Source organism: Panicum virgatum, chromosome 5N, assembly GCF_016808335.1.
Source record: "Panicum virgatum strain AP13 chromosome 5N, P.virgatum_v5, whole genome shotgun sequence".
In the NCBI taxonomy this organism is placed as follows: Eukaryota; Viridiplantae; Streptophyta; class Magnoliopsida; order Poales; family Poaceae; genus Panicum; species Panicum virgatum.
The window spans coordinates 25,158,739-25,177,794 of NC_053149.1; the positions used below are offsets into that span (position 1 = coordinate 25,158,739).

Below are 19,056 nucleotides of genomic sequence, written 5' to 3' on the forward strand. Positions count from 1 at the left end.
CTGCCAGCACATTGACATTATCAATTTCATGTATTTCTTTTGCATGGGCCGGCTGCCTATCTTCCTTCCAACTCTGATTGGAAGCAATCTTGTCGATGAGCACTTTAGCTCCTGCAATATCAAGAGAGAGGAATGCTCCTCCTGCTGCTGCATCCATGTGATCTTGCGATCGCTGGTTCAGGCCATGGAAGAAGTTCTGAATGATAAGCCATTCTTCCATGCCATGGTGTGGGCATGCTGAAATGTATTCCTGAAGACGTTCCCAAGATTTCGGGACTGTCTCGTCCTGGAGTTGTTCAAAACTAGAAATCTTGTTCCGAAGGGCATTGGTTTTGCCCACCGGAAAGTACTTGACTAGAAAAGCATTGGAGCACGCATCCCAAGTGTTGACCGCGTCCTTGTAGGTGTAGAACGACGTCTATGCTTTCCCAAGCAAAGAGAATGGAAACAGTCGAAGACGAACATTATCCATCGTAATGCCTCTTGGGTTGATTATGCTGCTCACTTCCAGAAAGTTCTGTAGATGAGCGTGGGCATCCTCTGATGCCTTTCCGCAGAAGGAACTTGCTTGAACCATGTTGACAAGCCCAGTCTTTATCTCAAAGCCATCAGTGCCTTGGTCATTGTTCGGTCCAGTAGCGATATGGCTATTGGACGGTGTAAGGATCGATGGTCCAAGAGGGGTGTGAATTGGGCCTTTTTCAAATTTCTAAGACAAAGTAAAGCAACCTTAACCTATGCAATACTAGTAAGGCTCAATTCACCAACCGGCTAACTAAGCAAACTACACAAGCTATAAAGGATATAACAAGATATGAAACTAAGCAAGGTAGAGCTAAGTTATGATCTCTAAGGTCAAGCACATGAATAGTTGCATGAAAGTAAGTGCTTGAAAGTAAAGAGTGGGCAAGAGACAACCGGATTTTTTCCCGTGGTGTCGATGTGTTGGCACACACCCCTAATCCACGTTGTGACACTCACTAAGAGTCTTGTCACCTCCCAAGTCACTAAGACTAGGGCGCTCACTAAGAGTCTCCATTCACCATCCCGTCGTGGTGGAGCTCAAGCCACGTACATAACTTCTTCGGGCTCCCACAATCAACTTGGCAAGCTCCGGAAGAAACTCCTCAATCACCAAGATCGCCTAGGTGCTGCCAATCACCAAGAGTAACAAGCTAGGGCCTTCACTTGAGCAAGAACCGATCACCAAGAACGGATGCATACAAGCTTCTCTCTACTCAAGTCCTTAGTCTTGCTTCTTGAATGATTGAATGAATAAATGTGTGGAATATGAAGCTCAAGGTGGCTCTCAACAATAGTATGAGTGTATGAATGTTGACTGGTGTCAAGAGAGAGTAAAATGACCCATTGGAGGGGTATATATAGGCAGCTCACACGAATAGAACCGTTGGAGAAAAGCTGCCAGAAAAGTGTGCAACGCCGGTTAATCCGACGGTTCTCCAAAAGTCATCGTCGGTTTAACCGATGAATGTAAACTGCCCATTTGGAAAACTAGCCGTTACAACTCGGGCAGATTAACCTACGTATCATCGGTTTAACCGGTGAGTGTAGTTGTCCACTGATCAACTGAAAAACCAATTCTCTAGACAACTACACCGACGTTAACTCTAATCCATCGTCGGTTTAACCGGTGAGTATAACTTCTGAAATCCCTGGAAAAACCAACTCACTGGACAATTGCACCGACGTTAATTTCAAATATCGTTAGTTTAACCGTTGAATGTAGCCTTGAAACACCCTGGAAAACCAATGTTCTGGACAACTGCACCGACGTTACTTTTCAAATATCGTCGGTTTAACCGGTGTATGTACTTGTCCAGACTCTGATAACTGTGTTTAACCGACGTAGAGAAAGTTGGAGTCGTCGGTTAAACCAGTGTAGAGACTTTTTCTGATTTGAGTCTTGAATGAAATCCAAATATTCTTGAGATATAAGTTGAAAACTACTTATTTGAACTTCTAGGAACCTGAGTGACCATAGTGTGCATCCATTTTTAATTGACCATGTCCATGCTCAAGTTACTTGGCCTTAACCCCTCTTAATAGTGCGACCTCTACAAACCTATAAATTTGAGTTGACACTTAGGACTAGAAAGATCCTTAGTCTTGTTATACATTTGAGTTGAATACCGAGATCGCCTTTTTGAATAATGAAATTGAGGGGCCTCTTTAACATATGACCAAATGAGCGATAATGATTCATTAAGCTGCACAAACTCATTAGTCACAATAATGGTTGTCATTAATCACCGAAACATACCTAGAGGGCCTAAATGCTTACAATCTCCCCCTTTTTGGTGATTGATGACAACACAAACATAACAATAATGAGAGAGCGGGAAAGAAAAATAGGATAAAACACAAGCAAACTCGAAAAAGAACCAAAGAGCTCAACGGCTCAAACGGAATCCATAGATATGTCTCAAAGCACAGCATACGCAAGAGTCAAATGTACATATCCATGAACTAACAACAAAAGAGATATAAGACAACAAAGTCCTGTACCTACGAGCTCTCTCTAGCTCTACCCTCCACCTGACTCCAACACCCCCTAACTCTCTCCCCCTTTGGCATCAAAGCACCAAAAAGGCGAGCTACGGGTCCGGCTGTCGCGGCACAGCGAGGAAGCGGTCCAGGTCGTTGTCGTCGTCGTCGGACGAAGAACCCTCGGTGATGGACGGGAGCTGAGGGTCTGAGCTGACTGGAGGTGTAGCTGTCGTGGAGGCTCTCATGCTGGCACTGCCTGGAAGAGGGTCCGTAGAAGTGGTAACCGAGTCAGCAGAAGAAGTGTCAACATCTGAAGTCGTGACTGCTGAAGCTGCCGGCTGCGTCGACTGGGGAAGTATAGACTCCTCTCCTCCTCCTCCCCCTGGAAGTGGTGCCTGTGGTACGATGGGGAGGGCGACTGACTGAACCGCTGATGGTGAGTCCTGAAAGAGTGTAGTCGCTGGCAGTGGCGAGAAGAGCGGGCGACCGGCAGACCCAAGAAGTGCGACATCGAGAACGTGGTCTCCGGTGTCGTCGAAGGAGCTGGAGCTGCAGTGGGGGCTAGAGCTGGTGTGACTGCAAGCTGAGGTGCTCCAACACCCTGAAGTCCTGGCTGCTGCGGGGCGAGTTCGGTGTGAGTGTAAAGTTGTGTGATCATCTCGAACATCGCCATCATGCCCTGTTGCATCTGCTGGAACTGAGCGTCTGTCCTCTAAGAGACTCGGTCAATAAGCCCGACAAAATGCTCCTCGGCTACAGCACGCTCTCGGGCAGCCTCCCTCTGAATAGCTGCAAGCTAAGCCTCATGGGCTCTCCTGGCCTCTTCTTGTGCAATCCGATCCTCTCTCTGCTGAGTGACAAGCTGCTGAAGGAGAGAGGTGAGCTCGAACGGCTGAGTCACCTGGGACACTGTGACAGTAGCAGCTGCTGATGACGATGGAGCTGGCTCTCTGGACCCTCCTACCTCGTGGTCGTGACTGGCTGGTGCTACAGGAAAGTACTCGTCATCCTCGGAGGAGTCTGACTCAAGCTCAGACCAGTGAATCTCATCATCTCCTCCGGGAAGCTGTGCCTCGGCTACTAGTAGTGTCTCGTCCTCCTATGCCACTCGGGCCTGCACCTCAGGTGACAGTCGTGCCATAGCAGCTCTGTCTGCCTGTCTGCCCCTCCTCCTGTCTTGTGGTGCGGTGGGACGGTAGACTGGGAACCTGGGGGCCTCATCCTGACGGTAAACTGCACTGATGGGTGACTCAGCTGGCACGATCATAGAACAGATGTAACTAATCCAGTGAGCATAAGGAAACTGGCGTACAACACGCATCCCATCAGTGATCACATCCTCGATCTCAGCCAGAATAAAATCCACTATGTCAAATGGCTCGTGAGTGAGGATGTGTAGTAGTAGCAGCTGCTGCAGACCTGTGATCCCCTCTGGGTAGCCACTCCTCGGTAACAGAGTCCTACGGAGTGCCATGTGAACAGCGTACGCCTCTGGGTCAGCAGGCTGGGAACTCTGGCATACGAGGCTGAAAACGGCTGGCGGAAGCACTGAGAGATCGCCTCGTGAGAAGGTGCAATCCCGCCAATCATCGCCCTGCGAGGTGGATCTGCATCTCTGTATACTCTCTCGTGCAGGGAGACATCGACCAAGTCGACTCCGAGGATCCCTGCAATGGTCGCCCTCGACAAACCAAAGACCAGGCCTCCAAACATGAAGTGTACGGCTTTGCGCTCGGGAGCTATCTAGGCTATGGCATAGAACACTATGACCCAGTCCTCTATATATCTGTTCTACTCCATCTCAAGTAGCCTGGGTAGACCTCTAAAGTGTGCAAAGTGCTCTCTAACGTCTGCTCCCCCTACGGCTGTCCTCAGTGAGACCCAGTTTAGCACTCTGTGTGGGAAGATCTTGCGCCCTCGCCTCTGGTAGGTCTCGTAGAAGCTGGCCTGAAGAAGTGTCCAGAACCTACGGTCGACCCTGCTGTCACAGGTCATGGGGAACCAGTCCTCCTCTGTCACACTCCACCTGAGCCTCTTGACCTTCGCCGCATTGGCCTTGGTCAAGTTCTGGAGCAGCACACCTGGCTCTAGACGCACAACAGTGTCCATATGGAACACTGCGCGCTCGGCCTCTAGGGCCTTGGCTCTACGGGCTGCTGCTGCTGCTGTTGCCCTGCGAGGCACCTGTGGCTGGTGACCACCTCGCGTCCTGGGTCCGGTGCGACGCTCGGTCGCTGGTGGAGACTCTGCTCCTGGGGACGTCTGCCGAGTGCGGCCAGACCATCGTAGAGTCGGTGACCCCTGAGTACTCTGCCCTTGAGACTGCTCTGACTGTGCTGCTTCTGAATCTGCATTTGAATCTGCAGCTGTCTGAGACGAATCTCCCTCTGTCTGCTGTGTAGTGGCCCTGGTGGCCCTGGCACCTCGGACTCTGCCCATACCTCTGCCACTGCCTCTGCCTCTGCCGGGCTGCTCCCTGATACTGAATGGACGAGCACGGCCAGACGCCTGCTCCTCGGCGGCCTTAGCCAGCATCTCGGCCCTCTCGGCCTCCCTCTCTGCGTGGGTCCGCTTGCGGACGGGCTTCTCGACAACAATCTCCTTCCCCTTCCTCTTCTCGCGACCCATCTCGACTGGCGGTGGCTAGATCATGGCACGGGAGTGCAGAAACGCGAACGCGGCGCGAAAGTAGTGCAAAAAGCGGCTCGCGCAATTCGTCGAGCAGTTGGCGTGCGCGGTGTGAATACGCGAGTGGAGCACAAGCAACGCGAGCGGCGGCGATGCGTGGGCGTCGGCGTGCAAGTAGTGGGCGAGTGGCGAGGCGTCGCCTAGGTGGCGGCGAGGGCGCGCGTGGTCGGAGCGGTGTGGTCGCGCGTAAGCGGTGGCGAGGCTGTGCGCGGGTGGTGCGAGACGCGGGTGGTGGCGGAGCGTGGTGCCAGCACAGAGCGGCGGCAGCGGCGTGGAGTGGGCAGCGCCGAAGGAGCGGCGGCGGCGAGCGCGTGTGAGGAGTCGGGGAAAACAAGAGAAAGTGAAACCGGCGGCCGCGGGCAAGAGAGATATATGACATGTGGGCCCCGCATTTTTCCTTAACGCCGGTTAAACCGATGCTTAGGTTTAGAACGCCGGTTGATTGCATCGGTTCAGTTCACCTGAGACTCCAGCAGAAATTCATCTGAATGCCGGTTGATCCGACGATATGCATTTGGACTCGCCGGTTGAATGATGCTATCACCGGTTGATTGTTAGGTCAGATCAGTGTTATGTTCACCGGTTGATCCGATGCTCTGACATTTGAATACGCCGGTTGAACGCCTGGATTTAACTGAGCTGAGACTGAACTTAGTAACGCCGGTTAAACCGATGGTGTTGTTCCATAAAGCGTCGGTTTAACCGGTGAACCCGAAAAACCTTCACTCAGCTCACTCTTCTATGCTAAGTCCAATAAACTTATAAAATTCAACTAAACTCAAGTTAATGGACTTGCATAGGTGACTTTACCCCTCAAAATACTTAGGATAGCACACTAGCTTAATAGTTTTTCTTTTCGAATACAAGGAAAAGCCGCAAAGCGAGACAAAGCGCCAAATAAAATGTATAAGCCATGTCATAGGAATATTGAAGATAGAGAGCTTCAAACTCATCATGACATGACTCACTAGTCAATAACGCACCTAACACTTTTCGCTTTTCACTTTTCATGAATTAAGATCTTGCATATGAAACAAGTCTCATTTTCATCAAGTGATCTCCTTTGTGACCCTTACGCATGCAATGATGGTGCAAGCTAAAACCACATGTGAAAGAAGAGTAAACATGAAGTGCACATCTACATGACAAGAAATGCATAACAAGAATTTAAGTTCTACTTGTCAAGTTTGAACCCACGGGAAGCTTCTTCATGATGAGCCTTTCTACAAGCCTAGAGGAAAACAAGTGGACCACCACCTCTAGCTAAACCCATGCTCATCACTATCTTACCATGGTTAGACAAGTGTCCTATTTGTATGCATTTTTCTATATGACATGGCAACTTACATGACGTTTGCCGCATCTAATACATTAAGCTCATTCCTTAGCCTAACAAAAGTACTCTCTTCTAATGGTTTTGTGAAAATATCCGCCAATTGCTCCTCGGATCTCACACCTTGAAGAGATATGTCTCCTTTAGCTTTGTGATCACGCAAGAAGTGATGGCGAATATCAATGTGCTTTGTGCGAGAGTGTTGAACTGGATTTTTGGCAATTTTTACGGCACTTTCATTGTCACAAAGAAGTGGAATCCTATCTAGTTTCACACCAAAGTCCAAAAGTGTTTGCTTCATATATAGGATTTGGGCACAACATGCACCGGCTGCTATATATTCCGCTTCCGCGGTGGACAAAGCCACGGAATTTTGCTTCTTACTTGACCAAGAAACTAGAGAATGCCCAAGGAAGTGGCAACCCCCAGAGGTACTCTTGCGATCCACACGGCTTCCGGCAAAATCCGAATCCGAGTATCCCAAGAGATCTAAGCTAGCGCCTTTGGGGTACCACAAGCCTATGCTTGGGGTGTGCTTGAGATGCCGAAGGATCCTATTCACCGCCGAGAGGTGTGATTCCTTTGGGTTTGCTTGAAAGCGGGCACACAAGCACACACTAAGCATTATATCGGGCCTAGATGTGGTAAGGTATAGCAAAGACCCTATCATAGAGCGATAGAGGGATTGATCAACCGATTTACCGTCCACATCCAAGTCGAGATGCCCATTGGTTGCCATGGGTGTCTTGATCGGCTTGCATTCATCCATCTTGAACTTCTTCAAGATATCTTTAGTATACTTTTCTTGATGGATGAATGTCCCTTCCTTCAATTGTTTGACTTGAAAACCAAGGAAGAAGGTCAATGCGCCGATCATGGACATCTCGAATTCCCTAGACATCATGGTAGCAAACTCATGGCTTAGTAAATCATTAGTTGAGCCAAAGATAATATCGTCTACATAAATTTGACAAATGAAAAGATCCCCATTGACGTCTTTTGTGAACAATGTGGTGTCTACCCTCCCGATCTTGAAGCCTTGCATGATTAGGAAGTCACGAAGCCTCTCATACCAAGCCCTTGGAGCTTGTTTAAGCCCATAGAGTGCCTTGTGCAACCTATAAACATGGTTAGGATTCCTCAGATCTTCAAACCCGGGAGGTTACTGAACATAAACAAGTTCGTTAATAACGCCATTTAAGAATGCACTTTTCACATCCATTTGATATAATTTGATATTATGATGCAAAGAGTACGCAAGAAGGATGCGGAAAGCTTCAAGTCTTGCGACCGGAGCAAAAGTTTCACCAAAATCCAAACCTTCGACTTGAGAGAACCCTTTTGCCACAAGTCTTGATTTATTACGTACCACCACCCCATGTTCATCTTGCTTGTTTCGGAAGACCCACTTAGTGCTGATGATGTTCTTGTTTTTCGGAGGAGCTTCGAGGACCCAAACTTCATTGCGGGTGAAGTTGTTCAATTCTTCTTGCATGGCCATCACCCAATCCGAGTCCTCAAGTGCTTCCTCTATGCTAGTGGGTTCAATACAAGAAACAAACGAGTAATGTTCGCAAAATGAAGCATGCTTAGAGCGAGTTCTTACTCCCTTGGAAGGACTACCAATGATTTGACCAATTGGATGATCCTTGGAGATACGACCATGCTTCACTAGCGGTACATGCGTGGATGTTTGTTGGGTGGATCATGGGTGACTTGTGCTTGTGGTGGAACATTTTGCTCTTCTTGTTCTTGGACTTGGGGTGTTGGCATTGGAACACTTTCTTGAGATTGTGAATCATCTTTTTCTTTATCTTCATCCATTTGGGGTGCCATGGAGGTGCTTGGTGTAGACGAGGAAGGTCCTCCCCCTTGATCATTGTCTTCATGCACCTCTTCTGGCTTGATATCCCCAATGGACATCTTCTTCAAAGCTTCATCAATCTCCTCATCACCTACATTGTCATAGCCAACAACCTCCTCTTGGGAGCCATTGGATTCATCAAACTCCACATCACATGTTTTTTCAACTAACCCGGAGGTTTGATTGAATACTCTATATGCTTTGGAGTTTGATGCATAACCAAGAAAGAATCCTTCATCACATCTACTCTCAAACTTACCGAGCCTTTTCTTCTTATAAATGAAGCATCTACAACCAAAGACTCGAAAGTAGGATATATTTGGTTTCTTCCCGGTGATGAGCTCATATGGCGTTTTCTTGAGGAGTCGGTGGGGATACACTCGGTTGGATGCATGGCAAGCCGTATTGATTGCTTCCGCCCAAAATTTCTCGGACGTGCCATAATCATCCAACATTGCTCTTGCTAGAGTGATTAGTTTCTTGTTCTTTCTTTCCACCACTCCATTTTGTTGAGGCGTGTAGGTGGCGGAGAACTCATGCTTGATGCCCTCTTCATCACACCATTCTTCAATCTTCATATTTTTGAACTCGGTGCCGTTGTCACTCCGGATCTTCACAATTGGGGAGTTGTACTCCCTGTGAGCTCTTCTTGCAAATGTCTTGAAGACTTCCGGAGTTTCACTCTTATCGCCTAAAATCATGACCCAAGTATAATGTGAAAAATCATCAACGATTACTAGGCAATAGAGGTTACCACCAATGCTCTTGTATGTAGTTGAACCAAAAAGATCCATGTGAAGTAGCTCGAGCGGCTTGGAGGTAGATGTAACACCCTAATTTTAAATTCCAGTTTTTAATAATAAATTTAATTGGCTTTATTCTATTTCTAAGGTTTATTGTGTTAGTAGGGCATTTAATTCAATTTTGTTCCTTAAGTAATTAAAATTTTATCATAGGTTTAAAATTTTTTGTGTTGCATTCATGCTGGTGCATACTTTTAATTGAGTGTGGTTTGAATTCAAATTTGCATTTGAATTCAAACTTGTTTGAGTTAGAAATAGAAGAGAAGAAGGAATAGAAAAGGAACCCAAAACCACCTCAACCCGGTCCAACCAAACCTCAGCCCAGCCCAAACTCGCGGGCCCAGCCCGGCTCAGCTCTCCCCCTCACTTCCCGCGATCCGCCCAGACTCCCCCTTGCGCGGCCCGCTCACCCACTCCGCTCCCCGCGTCCGGTCCAGCTCGCCTCAGCCCGCGCGAACGCACTCGCCCGGCCCAGCACACTCGCTCAGCCGCGTCACCAGGCCCACGCCAGCGCGCCCGTCTCTCACCCCGCACTCGCCCGGGCCCGCCTGCCAGCGTGCGCCCACTCCCCCACGCTCGCCCGTCGCCCGCTGTCACTGCCACGCCGACCCCACCTGGCGGCGCAAGCCAGCCGCTCAACTCGCTAGCGCGTCGCCCGCCTTCAGCCGCTGACTGCCCTGGCCCACCTGCAGGTCGTCCCCTTCCTCCGCGCAACGGACCCCACCCTTCTCGCCGAGGATCGCGCCGCGCCTCCACGGCACGCTCACCCAAGATGCCCGGGGCCCCCCTTTAAATTGGCCACAGCCCTGCGCCTCCCCCATTTCCTCTCCACCGCCGCCGCCAGAACCTCCAAGCCCTAGCCCTACGCCCCGCTCTGCTCCGCCGCCAGGAAAGCTTTGCGCCGCCGCAGGTACCTCTGCCGCCCAAATTTCTTCGCCGCCGGCTATCCCCGAATCTCCCTGACCCTTGTGTCACTGCCGCAGGAGCACCCCGCGTCGATCTGAGGCGTCCAGGAGCCCGGCGCACCCCTTCCTCGACCCCGGACGCGAGCTCCGTTCCCCTCCGCCGCCGATCCTCGTCGCCGAGCACACCGCGCCGGCCTTCCCTTCAATCCAAAGCACGGTGAGCACCTGCAGCCTTCCCCGGTCCTGTTGGCGCTAGATGTTGTAGTCCGTAGTCCCGGGAAGCATCGGAACGCCGCTCGCCGGCGAAGTCCGCCCACCACCAAGCCGCCCCACCGCCGAACGCCCCTCTCCGCCCCCTGCAGCCCCGCATTATCCACTCCAGTGGATTACCCTTGCGACAAGGATGTTCCACGGTCAAACCCCGTCCCTAGAAGCCCCCTAGAACGCCGGGTTCGCCTACTCCAGCAGCTCCGCGGCCGCGCGCCGCCGCGCTCCGTGAGCAGCGCCGCCGCCCCGCGCGCCCAAACCCCCCAGCCACCCGATCCGAAAGCGACGGCCTAGATTAGATCTAGGACCGAGCCACCCTGAGACGTCGGATCTAGATCCAAGCGCCCTGAATCAAAGATAACGGTTCGGCCTGTGTATTTTTCCTTAAGAGCCCCTGAGGTTTTCCACAATCAACCCGCGGTCCAGCCTTAGTCAAAAATAATTACGTATAGGTCCTGTTTTTAATGTTTAGGCCCCTGCTCTTTCCGGAAATAGTGCCCGCCGTCCCTGTCCTCATGTTTTTGCACATTAGCCCCTATAGCTATGCTTTAATTATGTTTTAGCCCTCGGTTTTTGCAGAAAATTCCCTGGAACCCTGTTTTTCTTACAAATAAGCCCCTAGAACTTGTTTTTGGCCTAGATTATGCGTTTTAGCTCCGTTTTTAGCGTTCTTTATATCCACGCGATCGTTGTGACGCGTAGAATAGTTTTAGACTAGTTTAGTGTGCTGTTTTCATGTATTGATATACTGTTCTTTAGCTTTTGTAAGAGTTTGCTTGTATGCTTATTATTGTGCATTGTTTTGGCCATGTGTTCGTGAGTAGACGTTGATCCATCTGAGGAGCCCCAGTACCAGTACCCGGAGTAGCCATCTTCCGAGCACTTTGAGCAGCAGCAGGAGCAGTACGAGGAAGGCAAGTATAACATGAACAACCTATCATCTTTAATATAATTTCATACTACATTTTAATACTGTATGCCTATAAGGATTTCCTAGCCACTTTATATCCTTTATATATACCTTTGGGTTGCATTTTGGTTAGTTGTGCTAGGTTGCTGCGCTATAACACACTCTGGTACTTTTTAATTAATTTGATTAATGGTTTACTTGAACTTAATTCTGAGAGTGGCCCTCTGTGTGGATGAGTGGCTCACGTCTCGTTAAAAGATGTTTTTGTAGAAACATGGTTTAGGGGGCCAGCACGGTGCTTAGTGCTTGGTTGGCCACGCTCCATAAGGACCGGTTCATAGAGCGACAACCTGGGACAACAGCGCTACCACAAGGCTAGAATGGGATAGACTTGGCTTACTAATTAGGTCTTTTTGGTTTGGAGTAACTTACCTGCGGGGCAAGAGTAGTAAGCTTCAATGGTCCCTGCTCCTCCGGCTTGGTCTGTGCTTGGACTGCGCTCCTGTGCTTGTACCCCCGGAGGTGGGCCCCATCGTCGCCGACCTAACTCTCGCGGTTACGCCTTACCAACGAGATTCTTTGTAACGGCCTCGTAGTGAGTCGCTAGTCATCTCACCTAAGGAAGTGTGATGAACCTCTGGCGTAGCTCACGACTTGTGGGTAAAGATGTGCAACCTCTGCAGAGTGTAAAACTGGTATACTAGCCGTGCTCACTGTTATGAGCGGCACAGATCCTCCTTTTGATTAGTGGAGTTATCTCCCTCCGACGAGGGAGGTGCTTCTCGGGGTTACCTTGGTGGCTTGGTTTGGTTTCTCAGTAGTTACATGATTAAACTTGATTAATAACTATGTAACTGGGTTAATGGTAATTCATCAACTCATAGTAAATAGCTTTAATAAAATTTTGCCAATACTTAAAAGCTAATGCAGTTGAGTCAGCCAACCTTAGAGCCTCATAGTTTGTGTTATACTTGTTGAGTACAAGTTGTGTACTCACCCTTGCCTCTTCTCTACTTTTTCCTCTTGGCTACGCTACTGCTGCTCAGTTCCTGCCGACACGAGGGAGTTCGTCCAGCGCTACCAGGACTACGAGGACTTCTAGGTGTTCGTCTCCCAGTCGACGTCCCTGTGGCGCCCTGCTTCAGCTTCGGAGAGCTTTATTCGTATTTTGTACTTCGCTTCCGCTGTATAAGACATTTATGTCATTATTGTAATAAATAACATTCGTATTCGCTTTATTATATCTTTTTACGTGATATGTGCTATGATATACTGTTCATTCTGTTGTATATACGTGTGACTTGATCCTGGCACGTATATGATTGCTCGGTTTATGTTCTTTTATAAACTGGGTGTTACAGAGTGGTATCAGAGCCTGTATCGACTGTAGGACGAAGCCTAGATAGAACTGGTCGAGTTTTAGGACTTCTTCTCTCCAATCCTTGTCTGCTAAAACTATTTTACTATTATACCCCTTGACTTCTATGACTTTTACCCGTCTTGCCTTGATTTCTCTCTCTGGAGAATAGTTTTCGTGGATTTTGGCCTGAATCAGTCATCTGACCACCATGAGTATCAGCTAGGTGACCCTTATTAATAATACGGTAGTACGTTCTGCGACGCGTTGTGTTAGTCGAGTCATGTGTTAAACTCAGCTAAGTCGTGAAAATTGTCTGTTTGTTATTATGCTACAGGTTTGATTTGGATTTTTGACTGATTGCATAGCTTAGTAGTTTAATTTTGTTTAAAGAAAATCACTCAGATGTTAAAGTTAACTAATTAATAAAATGAGTTAGATCGTTGGGGGTAAAACAGTCCACTCTATCCTGTCTACTTTATCATGGCTGAATCTTTTTTCCGCAAAGAGTTATCATATCCATCTGAATTTATTTCTGCAATATCCTTACTCGTGAAATATTTTGTCCAAAATTAGATGGTGAACACCAGGCGTGGTTCTGACCAGCAGGGGCAGAACAACCAGGGTCAGAACACCCAGGGGACCGGGATCCCGATGCCTCCGCCTTTGACTCCGGAGCAGTACTTCCAGCTCCAGATGCAGATGATGGCTACCCTGAACAACACTGTTCAAGCTCTTCAGCAGGCTCACACTCAGCCTCCGCCTCCTCCACCGCCGCAGCCTCGCGACAGGCGTGCTGAGTTCCTGAGGGGTCACCCGCCGACGTTTTCCCACACGTCCGACCCTCTTCAGGCTGACGACTGGCTCCGTGCAGTGGAGCGCCAGCTGGACATCGCCCAGTGCGATGATCGTGAGCGCGTCTTGTACGCAGCAGGACAGCTGCGAGGGGCAGCTTTGGACTGGTGGGAGTCCCACCCAGTTCATGACCGCGAGACTCTTACTTGGCTCCAGTTCAGGGAGCGCTTCCGCAGCCACAACGTCCCCGCGGGCGTTATGAAGATTAAGCAGAAGGAGTTCCTTGCACTGAAGCAGGTAATCTTAAATATAATCATTCAGCGGTTTCTTTTGAGCTAATGCCCCTTGTTCTATCCTTATGAATCTTGAGTTAATCTTTTGATATCTATCTGTCTTTGTCACTTCAGGGGACTATGTCGGTCATGGAGTATCGTGATCGCTTTCTTCAGCTGGCTCGCTACTGCCCCTGCCGATGTTGCGGATGACCGCAAGAAGCAGGAGCACTTCATGGAGGGCCTTGAGGACTACCTCCAGTACGCGCTGCTCAACCTCCGCTTCGACGACTTCAACCATCTAGTTGACAGCGCGCTCAACACTGAGCGCAAGCACTTGGAGATGGAGGACAAGAAGAGGAAGATTGTCCCCGTTGCTTCCGGCAGCAACACTCGTCCTCGCCTCCAGCAGCCCCAGCAGTACCAGCAGCCTCAGTACCGGCCTCCTCAGCAGTACCAGCAGAGGCCACCGCAGCAGTACCCGCCTCGACAGCAGCAGCAGGCGGGGCAGGGCCAAAGGTTACCGGCACCTCCGGCTCGTGCTGCTCCACCGGCAGCGCAGGCTCCGCGTCCGGCAGCTCCTACCGGACAGCAGGCTCAGGGACCTCCTCGCACCTGCTTTCACTGCGGCCAGCCGGGGCACTACGCCAACGCTTGCCCCCGGAAGGCGCAGGCGGGACAGCAGGGGCGCCCAGCTCAGCCCAGGACGCCACTTCAGGGCAGAGTGAACCACGTGACGGCCGAGTCAGCGGCCGAGGCTCCCAACGTGGTTATTGGTACGTTCATGGTTAATTCATATCCAGCTACAGTGCTTTTTGATACTGGTGCTACGCATTCCTTCATTACTCAGTCTTTTGTCGAGCATCATGGTATTCATACTAGCACATTAAAGAGGTGCCTGTTAGTATCTTCACCGGGAGGACAGTTGAGGTCTCACACTTACTGCCCGAGAGTCAGTGTTTCTTTGAGGGGAGTAGAGTTTTGTACTGATCTGATGGTGCTAGACACCAAGGGCATTGATGTCATTCTGGGAATGGAGACTCTGGCCAAGTGGGGAGTTCGGATAGATTGTGCTCAGAGGACAGTCTTGCTATCAGCTTCCAGTGGCCAAGAGGTTGTTATCAGTGCAGTAGAGCCTTCTGGATTTCTTCATCAGATGGAGGCTAGACCCACGGACGGTATTCGCGTGGTGTCTGAATTCCCGGATGTCTTTCCGGATGATCTGCCAGGTATGCCGCCTGAACGCGCCATTGAGTTTTGTATTGATCTCTTGCCTGGCACAGCTCCTATTGCAAAGCGGCCCTACCGTATGGCACCTATAGAGCATGAGGAAGTCAAGAAGACTATTGATGAGTTGCTAGCCAAGGGCTATATCCGTCGCAGCTTCTCTCCTTGGGCTTTTCCATTGTTGCTGGTAGATAAGAAGGATGGCTCGAAGAGAATGTGTGTCGATTATCGGGAGCTGAATGCAGTTACTATCAAGAACAAGCATCCACTGCCCCGTATTGAGGATCTCTTCGATCTGCTTCGAGGTGCTCGTATATTCTCGAAGATTGATCTTCGTTCGGGTTATTTTCAGCTGAGGATCCGTCCTGGGGATATTCCGAAGACGGCATTCACCTGCAAGTACGGGCTATATGAGTACACAGTCATGTCCTTCGGCTTGACTAATGCCCCGGCTTACTTCATGCATCTGATGAACATGGTCTTCATGGATTATCTGGATGTCTTTGTGGTGATCTTCATTGATGATATTCTGATCTTCTCCAAGACAGAAGAAGAGCATGAGGAGCATCTGAGACTTGTATTGCAGAGATTGAGAGAGCATCAGCTGTATGCTAAGTTCAGCAAGTGCGAGTTCTGGATTGACGAGGTACCATTCCTCGGTCATGTTATCTCTCAGGGAGGCATTGCTGTTGACCCAAGCAAGGTGAAGGATGAACTAGAGTGGGAGATACCACAGACAGTAAAGGAAGTCAGGTCATTCTTGGGCTTAGCAGGATATTATCGGAGGTTCATTGAGAATTTCTCCAAGATCGCGAAGCCTTTGACTTCTTTGCTGGAGAAGAATGTGGCTTTCGTGTGGACTGATGAGCGTCAGAGGGCCTTTGATGAGCTGAAGAAAAGGTTGACTACGGCGCCAGTCCTGACTATGCCAGACCAGACGAAGAGGTTCACGGTATATTGTGATGCTTCGAAGGATGGTCTTGGGTGTGTTCTGATGCAGGAGGGCAGAGTGATTGCTTATGCTTCACGGCAGTTACGTCGGCATGAGCTGAATTATCCCACTCATGATCTTAAGTTAGCCGCAGTTGTGCATGCTCTGAAGATTTGGAGGCATTACTTGTATGGACAGCGGTGTGATATCTACACTGATCACAAGAGCCTCAAGTACATTTTCATGCAGAATGAGCTGAACATGCGGCAGAGAAGATGGCTAGAGTTAGTCAAGGATTATGACCTGGAGATTCACTATCATCCGGGCAAGGCCAATGTTGTAGCAGATGCTTTGAGCAGGAGAAGCTATGTCAACATGGCCGTGGCTTTCCAGATGCCTCCAGAGTTATGTGAGGAGTTCGAGCAGTTGAGTCTGGGCTTCTTGCATCATACCTCGAGTGCAGCCTTTGAGGCAGTACCGACTCTAGAGTCAGAGATCAGGCAGCATCAGAAAGATGATGAGAAGCTGCAGGAGATTTGTGAGTTGCTCAAGAAGGGCAAGGCTCCTCATTTCAGGGAGGATGATCAGGGTACTTTGTGGTACAAGAACCGGATCTGCGTGCCTGATGTGCATGATCTCCGGAAGTTGATTCTGAGTGAGGCCCATGATACAGCATACTCTATTCATCCGGGCAGCACGAAGATGTACTATGATCTGAAGGAACATTTCTGGTGGTATGGGATGAAGCGTTCAGTGGCAGAGTACGTGGCTATTTGTGACACCTGTCAGCGTGTCAAGGCTGAGCATCAGAGGCCAGCAGGTCTGTTATAGCCTTTGAAGATTCCAGAGTGGAAATGGGAGGAAATCACCATGGACTTCATTGTTGGATTGCCTCGTACTCAGAAAGGGTACAACTCCATTTGGGTAGTAGTGGATCGTCTGACGAAGGTTGCTCACTTCATTCCAGTGAACACTACTTACTCCGGTGCTAGACTTGCAGAGTTGTACATCGCTCGGATTGTCTGCTTGCATGGTGTGCCCAAGAAGATCATATCAGACAGAGGGTCTCAGTTCACTTCTCGGTTCTGGGAGCAGCTCCATGACTCATTGGATATGAAGCTGCGTTTCAGTACGGCTTATCACCCTCAGACAGATGGGCAGACAGAGAGAACCAACCAAGTGTTGGAGGATATGTTGAGAGCTTGTGCCATTCAGTACGGTACTAGTTGGGATAAGTGCCTGTCTTATGCGGAGTTTTCCTATAACAACAGCTATTAGGCCAGTCTGAAGAAGTCCCCCTTCGAGGCATTGTATGGCAGAAAGTGCAGGACTCCTCTCTATTGGGATTAGATTGGTGAGAAGCAGCTCTTTGGCCCTGAGATCATAGATGATGCAGAGCAGATGGTTCAGGCTGTGCGAGAAAATCTGAGGATTGCACAGAGCAGGCAAAAGAGTTATGCAGATGGCAAACGGAGAGACCTGACTTTTAGTGTTGGTGATTATGTGTATCTGAAGGTGTCTCCGATGAGAGGAATCCGCAGATTTAATGTCAAGGGAAAGTTAGCACCTCGGTATGTGGGGCCATTCAAGGTGCTAGAGCGGAAAGGCGAAGTTGCTTATCGCCTGGAGTTACCTCTCAGCCTCTCAGGAGTTCATGATGTCTTCCATATATCTCAGCTGAAGAGATGTCTGCGAGTACCCGAGGAGCAGGCACCCCTGGATGGAGTCGATGTGCAGGAAGATCTGACTTATACTGAGCATCCGGTGAAGATTCTGGAGACATCAGAGAGGATTACTCGGAACAAGCGCATCAAGATGTTCAGAGTTCAGTGAAGTCATCACAGTGAAGCTGAGGCTACTTGGGAGCGAGAAGATGAGTTGAAGAAGACGTATCCAGATCTCTTTGCTAGCCAGCCCAGCTAAATCTCGGGGACGAGATTTCTTTAAGGGGGTAGGGTATGTAACACCCTAATTTTAAATTCCAGTTTTTAATAATAAATTTAATTGGCTTTATTCTATTTCTAAGGTTTATTGTGTTAGTAGGGCATTTAATTCAATTTTGTTCCTTAAGTAATTAAAATTTTATCATAGGTTTAAAATTTTTTGTGTTGCATTCATGCTGGTGCATACTTTTAATTGAGTGTGGTTTGAATTCAAATTTGCATTTGAATTCAAATTTGTTTGAATTAGAAATAGAAGAGAAGAAGGAATAGAAAAGGAACCCAAAACCACCTCAACCCGGTCCAACCAAACCTCAGCCCAGCCCAAACTCGCGGGCCCAGCCCGGCTCAGCTCTCCCCCTCACTTCCCGCGATCCGCCCAGACTCCCCCTTGCGCGGCCCGCTCACCCACTCCGCTCCCCGCGTCCGACCCAGATCGCCTCAGCCCGCGCGAACGCACTCGCCCGGCCCAGCACGCTCGCTCAGCCGCGTCAGCAGGCCAACGCCAGCGCGCCCGCCTCTCACCCCGCACTCGCCCGGGCCCGCCTGCCAGCGTGCGCCCACTCCCCCATGCTCGCCCGTCGCCCGGTGTCGCTGCCACGCCGACCCCACCTGGCGGCGCAAGCCAGCCGCTCAACTCGCTAGCGCGTCGCCCGCCTTCAGCCGCTGACTGCCCTGGCCCACCTGCAGGTCGTCCCCTTCCTCCGCGCAACGGACCCCGCCCTTCTCGCCGAGGATCGCGCCGCGCCTCCACGGCACGCTCCCCCAAGATGCCCGGGCCCCCCTTTAAATTGGCCGCAGCCCTGCGCCTCCCCCATTTCCTCTCCACCGCCGCCGCCAGAACCTCCAAGCCCTAGCCCTACGCCCCGCTCTGCTCCGCCGCCAGGAAAGCTTTGCGCCGCCGCAGGTACCTCCGCCGCCCAAATTTCTTCGCCGCCGGTTATCCCCGAATCTCCCTGACCCTTGTGTCACCGCCGCAGGAGCACCCCGCGTCGATCTAAGGCGTCCAGGAGCCCGGCGCACCCCTTCCTCGACCCCGGACGCGAGCTCCGTTCCCCTCCGCCGCCGATCCTCGTCGCCGAGCACACCGCGCCGGCCTTCCCTTCAATCCAAAGCACGGTGAGCACCTGCAGCCTTCCCCGGTCCTGTTGGCGCTAGACGTTGTAGTCCGTAGTCCCGGGAAGCATCGGAACGCCGCTCGCCGGCGAAGTCCGCCCACCACCGAGCCGCCCCACCGCCGAACCACCCTCTCCGCC

The 19,056-nt window shown here is 50.4% G+C and overlaps 1 non-coding gene across 1 annotated transcript; it reads left to right on the forward strand.

Moving 5' to 3' along the window:
* The first annotated feature begins 218 nt into the window (after positions 1-218).
* On the forward strand, positions 219-325 carry LOC120677040. Its single transcript, XR_005676105.1, has one exon. It is a non-coding gene; the product is annotated as a small nucleolar RNA R71 (small nucleolar RNA).
* Positions 326-19,056: the final 18,731 nt, after the last annotated feature.